Below are 15,434 nucleotides of genomic sequence, written 5' to 3' on the forward strand. Positions count from 1 at the left end.
AGCGCGAGGATCCGGCAAGGAGAGAGAGAGAGAGTGTGAGAGAGAGTGTGAGAGAGAGTGTGAGAGAGAGTGTGAGAGAGAGAGAGAGAGAGAGAGAGAGAGAAAGAGAGAGAGAGAGAGAGAGAGAGATTAAAATTAAATATAACACAACACGGCCCGTGTGAACGGGCTTTAGGACTAGTTATATATATATATATATATATATATATATATATATATATATATATAAACATATAGAAATAGAAGTGAAGAAGGCACTCGCCGTTTTGAACAATTTACAATTTATTCAGCAGTAAACGTTTTTGAGGTCTCCCCCGTCCTCAGACTACTACTTTAAGGGATTAAAACATATTTGCAATAGTCGCTCTATCATTGTGTATGGACAAGTGTAAACTGTTTAAATATACTATACACCAATATTCAAACACTGCTGGCTTGTATCATATCAGTGAGAACTTAATTTGCATAATAATCAACACAAGCCAATGCAGGCTCTCTGAGGAGGGATGGTGTTTGAATGTAGAAGCATGAAACATGCCTTTTTACTGTGCACAGGTGGATAAAAAGTATCATGGAAGCAGTATTAGATTTTGCTAATGTCTGTGGGTTGCAAAATTTGGTTCTATTAAATTTGAAACGCACCCAGGCATATGTTTTTTGACAGCTATTTCTCTTTAAAGCTTTACTCCATAAGGTTCAGTTTGCACATTTAAGACAGACTATTTATGAATTGATCTTTCAAACTGTGTTCAATAAAATGATTCACTTAAATGATCTCTTTCGCAGACCATAAAGAGTAAAATATTATTATTTTAAAAATTAATTGTTAATACCCTTTACTGTGATTTTTTTAAATAACTATGAAGCAAGTTGTCAAGATTTAGAAAATGAAATGAACTAAATAACAACCCTTTTCTTTGTAACATAAAACATAGTACTAGGAAAACAAGCTAAACACAGTGATATCATGCTGAGCTAGGAAAATGAAAGCTACTTGGTATGTCAAACAGAACCAACCAATAGGGAATTAGTGATGATGAAGCATAAAAGAGCGTATCACACAGAGTTTAGTCTACTGGAGATTTCACTGTTTAAACAAAATAGAAAACAGGAGCGAGAGAGAAATAATTATCCTACCAATTGTATTCAGAGACTGTGAGCTATATTCATGAACTGTAAATATAAATATATGGAAGTGTAGAGATGAATATGTCTCAAACCTAAAGGTCAACCTATAATTAGTATATTACACTACAATAGAAAAGAATGCTGAACACAAAGAAAGAAACACAATTGGCCTTTGTATTACTTAAAAACTATCAGCTAGATCACGAGTTTTTGTCGGTAAGGCTTGCGGGGCTAACGCTCCTTTTTTTCTTACCGCTTCCTTAAGCCAACGCTGGTATTAGCTTGCGGGGCTAACGCTCATTTTTTTCTTACCGCTTCCTTAAGCCAACGCTGGTATTAGGAGTTTTCTTTAAGCCGGCGTTAGCCTCAGAAAAGTGAGCGTTAAGCAAAATTTTGCTCCACATCTCACCTTGATACCAGCGTTGCTTACGGTAGCGGTAAGCTGGAAAAACGTGCTCGTGCACGATTTCCCCATAGGAAACAATGGGGCTGAGCTGGGTGAAAAAAATCTAACACCTGCAAAAAAGCAGCGTTCAGCTCCTAACGCAGCCCCATTGTTTCCTATGGGAAAATAAAAAATATGTCCACACCTAACACCCTAACATGAACCCCGAGTCTAAACACCCCTAATCTTACACGTATTAACCCCTAATCTGCCGTCCCCGACATCGTTGCCACCTGCATTATACTATTAACCCCTAATCTGCTGCCCCCAACATCGCCGACACCTACATTATAGTTATTAACCCCTAATCTGCCCCCCCCAAGTCGCCGCAACTATATTAAATTTATTAACCCCTAATCTGCCGCCGCCAACGTCGCCGCCACTATAATAAATTTATTAACCCCTAAACCTAAGTCTAACCCTAACCCCCCCTAACTTAAATATAATTTAAATTAAACAAAATTAATTTAACATAATTAAATAAATTAATCCTATTTAAAACTAAATACTTACCTATAAAATAAACCCTAAGCTAGCTACAATATAACTAATAGTTACATTGTAGCTAGCTTAGGGTTTATATTTATTTTACAGGCAACTTTGTATTTATTTTAACTAGGTAGAATAGTTATTAAATAGTTAACTATTTAATAACTACCTAGCTAAAATAAGTACAAAACTACCTGTAAAATAAATCCTAACCTAAGTTACAATTACACCTAACACTACACTATCATTAAACTAATTACCTAAACTACCTACAATTAATTACAATTAAATAAACTAAATTACGTTAAAAAAAACACTAAATTACAGAAAATAAAAAAAGAATTACAAGAATTTTAAACTAATTACACCTAATCTTATCCCCCTAATAAAATAAAAAAGCCCCCCAAAATAATAAAATTTCCCTACCCTATACTAAATTACAAATAACCCTTAAAAGGGCCATTTGCGGGGCATTGCCCCAAAGTAATCAGCTCTTTTACCTGTAAAGAAAAAATACAATACCCCCCCCAACATTACAACCCACCACCCACACATCCCTACTCTAAAACCCACCCAATCCCCCTTAAAAAAACCTAACACTAACCCCCTGAAGATCACCCTACCTTGAGCCGTCTTCACCCAGCCGGGCACAAGTGGTCCTCCATATGGCAGAAGTCTTCATCCGATCGGGGCAGAAGAGGTCCTCCAGACGGCAGAAGGCTTCATCCATGCAGCATCTTCTATCTTCATCCTTCCGGAACGGAGCCGGTCCATCTTCAATCCAGCCGATGCGGAGCATCCTCTTCAAACTAAGTCCTAACGAAGAATGAAGGTTCCTTTAAATGACATCATCCAAGATGGCGTCCCTTGAATTCCGATTGGCTGATAGAATCCTATGGTAGGAAGTGCCTTAGTCACATAATGTAGCAGCCATCTTGCATTTTGCGAAAATCTTTAAACATCTTCTTCTCTTAAACCGCTTAGTGCAATAAAGTGAAATTTTGCACAGATGCTCCTTGCAAGGTCCTCTACAAAGTTTGTTCAAATTGAGATTTTTCCATAATCAACATGGCTTCTGTGAGACATTAACCTTTTTATCGAAATTTAATTGCGTACATTTGCACTTTATACATTAGTTTTACAATATTTAACAATATTACAGTGTAATAGACACATGATTACAGAGTCATAACCCTTAAAGACAATATTGCAGTTAACATTTGCACTGTGCAGTCACCTTGGTGAAATAAAACATTTGCAAATTTTCATGAAACTTCTGCAAATTGTAGAGGTCTATGGTGAGCGTTAGTGTGTGCAATATGAAAGCCATACATTGCGGTGTGGCGGCCATTTTGTTTCGTATGCGTTGTTTTTAAAAACTACAAAAATCTTCTTCTCTGAAACTGCTTTATGAGACAGACGTGAAACTTGGTTTTTAGAGTTATCTTATTACCAATATTCAGATTTATTCAAGAGAAGTCAATTGGTCATGTGGTTTGGCAGCTATTTTGAATTGTTCAAAATTGCTTAACAATATTTTTTAACTTATAATAAAACAAAAACCGTTTGACAAAACTGCTTTAGGTTTGCCATGTTTATTAACATCTATCGTGAGCACTATTGTGCCTAATATGGAAGCTGTGTCTCTTATGATCGGGCAGCCATCTTGGTTTACACGAAAATATCGAAAGTCTATTTTCTCTGCATCTGCTTATGTAAGAATTGTGACATTTGCTGTATAATCTTACATGGTTACCTAGATAAAAAATTGCTCATTAGGAGACAATCTGTCACATGATGCGGCAGCAATATTGGTTTTATGTTTATCGTAATTATTTGTAATTCAATACTGCCTCTTTTGATTCAATTACTCACAAAACACAAATTACTTATACTAAACTATTGAAATCAGGTATGCTGGTACAGCCTATTGCAATGCTACATCTCAAGCAATATTGAACTCAAAGGTCATAAGGTTAGGCAGCCATATTGTTTTTTGCAACAAATTTCTAGAAACGCTTAATAATCTTTATCTCTGGAACTGCTTATGTTACAACTTTGAAACTTGCTGTGCTCAGTACTGCTTTGAACTAGATTTGCCATTGCTCAACAGAAGTGCCTTAGTCACATGATGTAGCTGCCATCTTGCATTTTGCAAAAATCTTTAAACATCTTCTCTTAAACCGCTTAGTGCAATAAAGTGCAATTTTGCACATATGCTCCTTGCAAGGTCCTCTACCAAGTTTGTATAAATTGAGATTTTTTCATAATCAACATGGCTGCTGTAAGACATTAACCTTTTTATCGACACTTAAAGGAACAGTCAACACCAGAATTTTTGTTGTTTTAAAAGATAGATAATCCCTTAATTACCAATTCCCCAGTTCTGCATAACGACCACAGTTATAATTATACACATTTTACCTCTGTAATTACCTTGTATCTAAGCCTCAGCAGACTGCCCCCTTATTTCAGCTCTTTTCACAAACTTGCATTTTAGCCAATCAGAGCTGTCTCCATGGTAAATTCACGTGCAGGAGCTCAATGTTATCTATATGAAACATGTGAACTAATGACCTCTAGTGGTGAAAAACTATCAAAATACATTTAGATTAGAGGCGGCCTTCAAGGTCTAAGAAATTAGCATATGAACCTCCTAGGTTTAGCTTTCAACTAAGAATACCAATAGAAGAAAGAAAAATTGGTGATAAAAGTAAATTGGAAAGTTGTTTAAAATTACATGCCCTATTTGAAACATGAAAGTTTTTTTTGGACTTGACTGTCCCTTTAATTGCGTAAATTTGCACTTTATACATTAGTTTTACAATATTTAACAATATTACAGTGTAATAGACACATCATTACACATAGTCATAACCCTCAAAGATAATACTGTAGTTAAAATTCGCATTGCGCAGTCACCTTCGTGAAATAAAACATTTGCAAATATTTATGAAACTTCTGCAAATTGAAGGGGTCTAAAGTGAGCATTAGTATGTGCAATTTGAAAACCATACATTGCATCGCTTGGTGGCCATTTAGTTTCGTATAAGCCGTTTTTAAAAACTACAAAAATCTCCTTCTCCGAAACTGCTTATAAGACAGACTTGAAATTTTGTTTATAGAGTTATCTTATGACTAACATTCAGATTTGTTCAAGAGAAGTTGATAGCTCATGTGGTTTTGCAGCCATTTTGAATTGTTCCAAAATGCTTAACGATATTTTTTAAATTCGTAATAAAACAAAAAACGTTTTACAAAAATGCTTTATGTTTGCCATGTTTATTGACATCTATGGTGAGAACTATTGTGCATAATATAAAGGCTGTATATCATATGATCTTGCAGCCATTTTGTTTTACGCGAACATTTTGAAAATCTATTTTCTCTGCAACCAATTATGTTAGAACTGTGAAACTTGTTGTATAACCTTATATTGTGACCTAGAGTCACAGGTGTTCATGTTTTGTTCAGGAATTGGTCACAAACTATGGCAGCCATATTGGTTTATGCAAAAATTTCCAAAATGTGTTTTCTTTGCATTCGCTTATGTTAAAGCGGTGAAATATGCTTTATAGCTATATATTTTGACTTAGCAGCTTGTATGCCATTGCAAAAGTGATGCGCTTGACCACCTCTATTGCTGCTTGCGGCTATATTTATTATTCTTATTATCAGGTATTTGTAAAGTGCCAACAGATTCCGCAGCGCAGTAAACATAGTCGGTATACAGGATAACTTTTGTAGGGATCAAGTGGGTAGAGGGCCCTGCCAAGAGGTTTACTGTTGTAGTCGGCTCTTATGAAGGCGATCTGCAAACAGGGGTTCAAGGGGAAAGCAATGGAGTTAGGAAAGGTTAGTGTAGGTTGTATGCATCCCTGAATATTAGAGTCTTTAGGGAGTGCTTAAAGCTGTTAAAACTAGGGAGAGAGTCTTGTGGAGCGAGGCAAAGAGTTCCACAAGATGGGGGCTAGTCTGGAGAAGTTCTGTAAACGGGAATGTAAGGAAGTAACAAGAGAGTAGGAGAGGAGGAGATTGTGAGCAGATCGAAGGGGACAGGAGGGAGAGTATCTGGAGAAAAGTTCTGAAATGTAGGGGGGGAGCAGTGCAGTTGAGGGCTTTGTATGTCAGAGAGAGGATTTTGTGTTTAATCCTAGAGGCAAGAAGAAGCCAGTGAAGGTATTGGCAGAGAGGTGCAGCAGATGAAGAGCAACGTGTAAGAAAGATGAGCCTGGCAGAGGCATTCATAATGGATTCTAAAAGGAGCTATGAGGCAGATAGGTAGACCAGAGAGGACGGAGTTGCAGTAGTCGAGACGGGAAAGGATGAGAGAGTGGATTAAAACTTAGTTGTGTCTTGTGTAAGGAAATGTCTAATTTTAGAGATGTTTTTAAAGGTGGAAGCAGCAGGCTTTAGCCAAGGACTGAATGAAAGGTCTGAGTCAAGTGTGACCCCAAGACATCGGGCATGCGGGGTAGGGGTAATGATGGAATTATCAGTTATAGAAAATTTGGGGGTGGAGATATTGGAAGAAGGGGCAAAATAAGGAGATCAGTTTGGAGAGATTTAGCTTAAGGTAGTGAGAGGACACCCAAGATGAGATGAGAAAGACAGTGATGAAGGAGGTAGGTCTGGTGCAGAGAGGTAGATTTGGGTATCATTGGCATACAAATGATATTGAATTAGATATTAGAAGTTGGGAGACGGTGTTTATAGCAAGCAAACAGAGACTAGTGGTCGTCTCCTTGACATAACTCAATTTTTAACTCTACAGAGAACACAATTTCTCCCTTGTGAGTACCTGCAGACCTAAAGGTGAGAGACTTTATGTGCGCTCCCTAAAAAAACACTGAAGGGAATGAAATGCTATCTAATTTTACTACTCTGCAGGTTTGTTTGGAGATTTAAAGGAGGCACTTAAAATACTCAGCTTGCTGTGCAATCCTTCCAGTCCTCTGGCCTCTAACCTGCTTAACTATTAACTTTTTGGCTGAAAGATCTCATACAGATCAGTACAATTAGAGTCTACACTGTGTCTTACCTTGCTGACAGAAGGAATATGTTATTTCTTATATCATCTACATAAGATTCCTCATGATGTTTAACTGCCTGCATTTAGTCAGAGACACTTTTGCTATCTAACTTTCCACCTGTAGAGCAGCAGTAATTTTTGACTTTACATTTTATTGTCTCTTTGGCCACTTGAACTTTACTTCCATTTTTTTTGTGGATTCATAGATGATGATGATGCATTAACTTGCTACTATTCCCTACCCTGCTAGTATGTGCCCAAGGTACTGAACGGTGTACTGCTGTGAGAAAGTGTTGGAACTCATAATTTCTAAATCGCTACACTTCTGAAGCAAAGAATTCTTGCTTAGGTGGCCTTCTACACTTTTTCCTGTATGACCTGCTGTAGCATAATTCTCCAAGAGATAATATAACACATTCAAACAGGAAAAGCATGGACAATGGACAGTGATAGAACATTTCCAATTACATCATGAGCTAGATTTAGTGGCATCTGACCGGGAGAGATCTAGCTTGCCGGAACCAAACAAGGAGATGTTAGGCTCTCATTACTCAACCTCAGCAGGTACTGCTGCCATTAACCAGTTGTTTTAGTGTCATCATCATTTTTCGTTTAACAATTGAATTTAACGTGCATCAGGTTAACCATTACACTAGACAAAAAAGTTGCACAAAACACATAAAAATGAAAATAAAAAGTACAGTTACACTCATAATGAGACTAATAAAAAATAATTTAAAAAATTGTATTAAAACGTTATGAGGGCTCAAAGATATGAGGTCTCAGGTGTTAGAAAAAAAGGCATACAAAAGGCTTTAACATAGAGATACATACATATGTCAATATATATATATATATATATATATATATAAATATATAAATATGTGTGAGTACATATGTATTTATATGTGCATATATGTATTTACAGACATATATACACATATAAATATATAAAAACATATGTATACATATACAGACATATACATATAAATAGCGCTCCACTCGTAATCTAGCCCAGAGTCAGACACCATTGAGAAGAAGCAGGAAGACTTTGCAGTTGACCATGCTTATTAGGTCAACTATATGAATTTGGCTGATCAAGTTACATCTTTGGAATCAAAGTTGGCTGACTTGGAGGACCACTCACAGGAAAAACCGGAAGACACCTCAGCACAGAAGGGCAAATGAGGCCTGAGGTCTACGGCCCCTGACTAAAGTCCACCATGTTCCAGACCTATTCCTTGAATACTCATATCCTTGATGGGTATCTTTTATAAAAGGTCTGATTGGAAGGCTTAAATTATGGCCAAGTGATAAACTATTGTGATGTTGTCCTATGTATCTGCTTACTAATCTTTTTTTCCCTTTACCTTTTGATGGTATTTCAATGTAAAACCTGGATCTGAAGTACTATTTAATATTTGTTATGTCTATGCTAAGTTTTTAAGCTAGCATATAAATGTTTAGTTCTTTGGTTGCTCAATACTGTACTGTTGTCAATTACACTGGCAGGGGGGGAACTATAACCCTTTACCCCCACATATTATTAAAGGGACATTAAACACTAAATAAATTTTAGAAAGAATGATGCATTAAAAAAAAAAATAGTCTGCAAATAACATGTAGATGTATTTTTTAAAGTTTCTTTAGCTTTTTAAATATTGACAAAATAAGTGTAAAGTTTTAGCATCTATAAAACAATGGGAGCTGCCATGTTGTAACTTAGGTTACCTTCTCTGCTGTGGTCAATTAGGGACAGTTATAAATCAGTCATTAGAGTGTGCAGCAAATGGCTGTGTGGAATAAAACAGTGCCCTGCACTTCCATTACTAACAGGAACTGAAAAGCTCACAATTTCTGAATGGAATTACAGGAAAAGGGGACACAATAAATAATGATAAAATAAATAAGTATATTGCAGATTTTTTTAATTATATATATATATATATAACACGATTTATCATTTTATATTGCCATCTCAACGTGTTAATTGTCACTTTAATCAGCAGGGCATAGCTATTCCCATCCACTTCTACATTCGGCAGGGTTGATTTGTCTTTACAAAAGATATAAGGAGGGTGGTGCATATAGAACATACACCACACTCCTAGGGGGCGCTAACAATAAGCAGCAAACAGGTAAGCAGATATATACAGATAATTAAGAGAATATACAATAAACCTAGCACACTTATATCAGATTATTAGAGATGATATGCTCACAAGTGGACCCAGATGATATTGGTATAATCAAATAACAAAATGTCCGCACAAAGAATAATACAAAAGAAAGAAGGCAGCTCTCTGTCATAGGACGGTCATCCTGGTGTGGCGTGATCTATAAGAAAAAGAAGCACAGAGGCGCCAACATGGCCTAGTAACGTCACGGCAGTCGGATACAAAACATCAGCAGGATAGGAAATATACTCACAAGCGTAGCGCACCCAAATGGTGCTATTGTGGCAGCCTGGAACATCAAACAGTGGTCCAGCTCACTGGTGTCTCCAGCCAGATAGAGATGATCCTTGGCGAGGGCCTATCCTATGATGCCTATAAGGGCAAAAAAGGCACACACATAGTCCAGTAACGTTTGTACACCAGATAAAAAAGGATTCAAGGTTGTACTTACAGGAAACAAAGCACCACCAGGTGCAATATCAGCAGTACTGGGACCTCTCAGCCGCCCAGTGGACTGTGGAATCCAATTTGCAGGATGCAGAAAATCACCACTTTGGAAGATAGGACTAGCACACACACTCTGCCCCCAAACAGGAGCAGAATAATTGTGATAAAGCAAGTGTATATTTAAAAACTGCGACATGTTTCTCAGCCACCACAGGCTGTTTCCTCATGCGCCTTTTACTCATCAGTCATTCTTTTGGCTAGATTAATTTCCATGAGATTGCTGGACCTTGGACCGGGAATCTTCTACACTACCCTGTGTATGGCCAGATTATGAGTCAGTTGTTATAGAAGTCCATATCTTGACTCTGAGTCAATTTTGTCAAAACATACATTTTACCTCTCGATAGCCTGAGGAAACAGCCTGTGGTGGCTGAGAAACATGTCGCTGTTTTTAAAATAAAAGTTTTTAAATATACACTTGCTTTATCACAATTATTCTGCTCCTGTTTGGGGGCAGAGTGTGTGTGCTAGTCCTATCTTCCAAAGTGGTGATTTTCTGCATCCTGCAAATTGGATTCCACAGTCCACTGGGCGGCTGAGAGGTCCCAGTACTGCTGATATTGCACCTGGTGGTGCTTTGTTTCCTGTAAGTACAACCTTGAATCCTTTTTTATCTGGTGTACAAACGTTACTGGGCTATGTGTGTGCCTTTTTTGCCCTTATAGGCATCATAGGACAGGCCCTCGCCAAGGATCATCTCTATCTGGCTGGAGACACCAGTGAGCTGGACCACTGTTTGATGTTCCAGGCTGCCACAATAGCACCATTTGGGTGCGCTACGCTTGTGAGTATATTTCCTATCCTGCTGATGTTTTGTATCCGACTGCCGTGACGTTACTAGGCCATGTTGGCGCCTCTGTGCTTCTTTTTCTTATTGATTTGTCTTTGCCTATTCCGAAGCCCCTCTAATTACTTTTCTAAATTAAATAACTATCACACTAACCTCCTATAGGTTTCCATATTACTTAGTATTTTATATATCTTAAGAGAGGAAGACAGATAAATACAAAGAGGATACTGCCATTCTCCTACCTCTTAGACTCCCTAGCCCTAGTTGGAAGCCTGTTTGGAAGTGCATGCCATCAGAGCTAAAACTTTAGTTGTCCTTTAGATAGGACCAGACACTTTGCTAATCTTGACATAGTCTCTCCACCATGAGAGTTTTCACACTTCATGTAAAATGTTTAAATTACCCCAATAAGAAAAGGTTACTCTTAAGGTATTTAGCTAAACAGTGTATAGATGTTGCATTATTCCAAGAAACAAATTCGGTGGAGAGCCGTGCAACCTTATCTAATTCCAGAGCTTATTCGACCTGCATTTCCTCCCCCTACTCTTGGAAGCTTAGAGGTGTGGCAATTATATTTAGTAGACAGATCTTATACCAGCCATTTGTCATAGACAGGGAACTTCTTGGCAGGTATATTAATTGTGTGTGTCAACTATGTAATTGTGTGTGTCCTATGTAATTGTGTGTGTCCTATGTACTTTGGTATCAATTTACGCCCAGAACATTAACCAGACCAGTTAATTTAGGAAGCTCCTCACTAACATAGCAAAGGTCAGAGTCATTTGCAGATTGGTGGGGACTTTAATGCATGACTGTACTAGGGACTATAAGGCTAGGATGGTGAAGGAGATGTGGGTCTGTCTCGATCTTTTGGAACACTTGCTAATCAATATAATCTGACATTTGGCATGCGTTACATCCTGATATGTGCGGCTATACCTTTTACTCATCATACAGAAAGAGAAGCATTCTGCCAGAAATGAACAACAGCTCAGTGGCTTGTTCTATGGCCTGAATACCACCTGGGAGCAGCTTCTTTTAGCCCAATTGTGCTTTTCACAGAGGAAAACTTTCCTGAAGCATATCAGTCTGATCCCACCTAACAAGGTCAGTCCAGCCCCGAAATACCAGGCAATCCTCCTCTAAACAAGGGAAATGGAAACCCCAGATGATCATTACTTTGGGCCTCGTCAGTGAGGTGCTACCATATCCTTCTAAGCACATTGGGCAAGGAGTCCACATCTGGTTCCCCCCCCCCCCATCGCCCTTAGGGAGAATTTTCCTAGGGTCATATACATACAGAAAGAGAAGCAGTTTGCTAGGAACGAACAACAGCTCAGTGGCTTGTTCTATGGCCTGGCTACCCCCTGGGAGTAGCTTCTTTTAGCCCAATTGTGCTTTTCACAGAGGAAACAAATGTTCCTGAAGTATATCAGTCTGATCCTGCCTAACAAGGTCAGTCCAGTCTCCCTAAGGGTGATGTGGGAAGACAGACTTGGACCCATTAATCAGTGTGCCTAGAGGGATATGGCTGCACCTAACTGACAAGGCCCACATTAAACCAAAACATACATCTGGGGATTTGCCATTTCCCTCATTCAGAGAGAGATTGCCTGTTATTTTGGTACTGGACTGCACTGTTTAGTCAGGATCAGACTGATATACTATAGGAAATTTATTCTCTGTGAAAGGCACATGTTGAGCAAAAAGAAACTGTTCCTAGGGTGGTAACTAGCCATAGAACAAGCTATTATGCTATTGTTTGTTTCCAGGTTGAGCGCTTCTCTCTTTTTACTTATGCAAATTATGACCCTGAGGGAAGTCTCCCTAAGGGTGATGAGGGAAGCCAGACTTGGACCCCAGTTGCTTAGTGTGTCTAAAGGGATATGGCTGCACCTCACTGACGAGGCCCACACTAGGCCGAAACGTACGTCTGGGGTTATCTCTTGCTCAGAGAGGGATTGTCTGATATTTTGGGACTACACTGAACTGTTTCATCAGGATCAGACTGATATAATACAGGAAAGTTCTTCTCTGTGAAAGGCACATGTTGAGCAAAAAGAGGCTGCTTCTGGGGTGGTAACTAGCCATAGAACAAGCTATTATGCTATTGTTTGTTGTCAGGTAGAGCGTTTTTTTATTTTTATTTATGCACCTTTTACTCATCAGTCATTCTTTTGGCTAGATTAATTTCCATGTGATTCCTGGACCTTGGACCGGGAATCTTCTACACTACCCTGTGTATGGCCAGATTATGACTCAGTTGTTATAGAAGTCCATATCTTGACTCTGAGTCAATTTTGTCAAAACATACATTTTACCTCTGTGATTATCTTGTATCTAAGCCTCTGCAAGCTGCCCCTTATCTCAGTGCTTTCACAGACTTGCATTTTAGCCAATCAGTGCTGACTCATTCATAACTCCACAAGAGGTAGCACACATTAACTAGCACAGTCTTGCTGTGAAAAGCTAATAAAATGCACTTACATAAGAGACTGTCTGCAGAAGCTCAGAAACAGGCATCTATTTTGAGCTTTAAAGGTTATAAAGTATATTAATATAACAATGTTGGTTGTGCAAAGCTGGGGAATGGGTAGTAAAGGTGTTAACTATCTTTTAAAAGAATTTTGGAGTAGACTGTCCCTTTAACTGTATTCCTTACGGAACCCTTGACATCTCTCCCTTTTTGATACTCTAAAGGAATTTAGGAGATTCTCATTTTGTAAAATTAGACATGTTTATTAGTTTTGTTATGAAAGCATATTCCTAACGAAAATACGGATACTCATTTTGCTTTCATGAAAGGAATATCCGAAAAAAATGGCACTGACTACATTTAAAGTAAACAAATGTATACTAACAAACATTATTATACATTTGTTTCCTTTAAATTACCTTTAAAAAGGTAAAACACTTACCTAATGGCGTGCTGGGGAGCAGCGTTAATCCCAACTCTACTTCACAGAGCCCAGGCAGTGCTTATAGGAGGCTTAGTGTTCTCCACAGCATGGTGTGGGAGCCTTGGAAAACATTGGAACTCTTGTAAAACATTGGGGCAGGTGTTTTTGTACAGTCATCCTAAAAACCTTGCCAATATATTTGTAAATGCAAGTCCATACACTTTTTTGTGAATCCTGCAGGGGAAGCACACAGAGGCACAATTCAAGTGGAGCTTGAGCCCCAACTGTAGCAAAAAATAAAAAATATATATCACAATAATATGGTAACACAGAAAAGGGTGGTTAAAGGGACACTGAACCCAATTTTTTTCTTTTGTGATTCAGATAGAGCATGTAATTTTAAGCAACTTTCTCATTTACTCCTATTATCAATTTTTCTTAGTTCACTTGCTATCTTTAGTTGAAAAAGAAGGCATCTAAGCTTCTTTTTTGGTTCAGTACTTTGGACAGAACTTTTTAATTGGTGAATGAACTTATCCACCAATCAGCAAGAATAACCCAGGTTATTCACCAAAAAATGGGCCGGCATCTAAACTTACATTTTTGCATTTCAAATTAAGATACCAAGAGAATGAAGAAAATTTGATAATAGGAGTAAATTAGAAAGTTGCTTTAAATTGCATGCTCTATCTGAATCACGAAAGAAAAAATTTGGGTTCAGTGTCCCTTTAAACAATACAATGTGCATAAAACCCACACACAAATTATACAAACCAATGTACAAAGAAATATTCCAAATGAGTCCTATTAATGGAGATTGTAACAGTCTCAATAATACAGATAGTTCATTCAATGTTCCCCAAAGTCAAGAAAAGAAAACACACCATAGTGTGATATTGTTACAATATACAGATCCCAGATGGAAAAAACAATGTTGGGGTACTCAAATTTATTAGAGCTTTAACAGTTCTAGATTATAAGATCTATACATTATTATATATTATTTAAAACAAAAGTAACAGTTCACATTGATCACTAAGGGTTACAGGTACAAGCATACAACAATACTTGGCGTGTGATAGTCTGTAAATATAGACCAAACAATGCTCCACACTGTATCTCTTATTTCGCTGTACTAAACAAACATCTCTCCTCGTGACTAACTGAATAGTATTTAATAACTCCGATGTACGTTTCACAAACTGCTGTTAGCTTTTTTAAGGAGCCCACGAGGATAGGTGTTTGATACAGTGTGGAGCATTGTTTGGTCTGTAATTACAGACTATCACACGACAAGTATTGTTGGATGTTTGTACCCTTGGTGATTAATGTGAACTGTTACATTTGTTTTTTAAAATGGATTATCTTTATCCAGCATCCATGACCATTTTGTATCTGGTTTGCCTTGGCACTATATAAAGAGCTTATAATCTAGAGTTGTTGAAGCTCTAATAAATGTGAGTACCCCAACATCGTTTTCTCCATCTCAGATCTGTATGTTGTAACAATATCACGCTATAATGTCAGGGCCTATGATAACCTAAAAACTCTCGCCCCATCAGGCTAGTAAATGACAAAACTTACCAGCCCACAAGAAAATATAATCGCCTGTGCGTGTCGGCATGTAGTGTGTATATATCTTATTAAAACAAAATACAAAGTAAAGAGTGTTAATATAATTTCACAAAACATTGCCAGTAAATTGGGAAAATATCTAATGCAAAACTTAGCAGCATTAAAAAAAAATCAGCTGTTATTGTGCTCACAAAAAATAAAGTGCATTTGCACAGGGCCAGACTGACACCAAAAATAGGCCCAGGATTATTAATGAAGAGCAGCCCACTCCCCCACCACATTATTTAACCATACACTATAAATTACAAGTATCATTTGATTGACAAACTAATAATTGATTATGGACATGTACAGAAAATATATATTATATTAATGAAGTAGATGAAGAATT

This window comes from Bombina bombina, chromosome 3, assembly GCF_027579735.1.
Source record: "Bombina bombina isolate aBomBom1 chromosome 3, aBomBom1.pri, whole genome shotgun sequence".
NCBI lineage: Eukaryota > Metazoa > Chordata > Amphibia > Anura > Bombinatoridae > Bombina > Bombina bombina.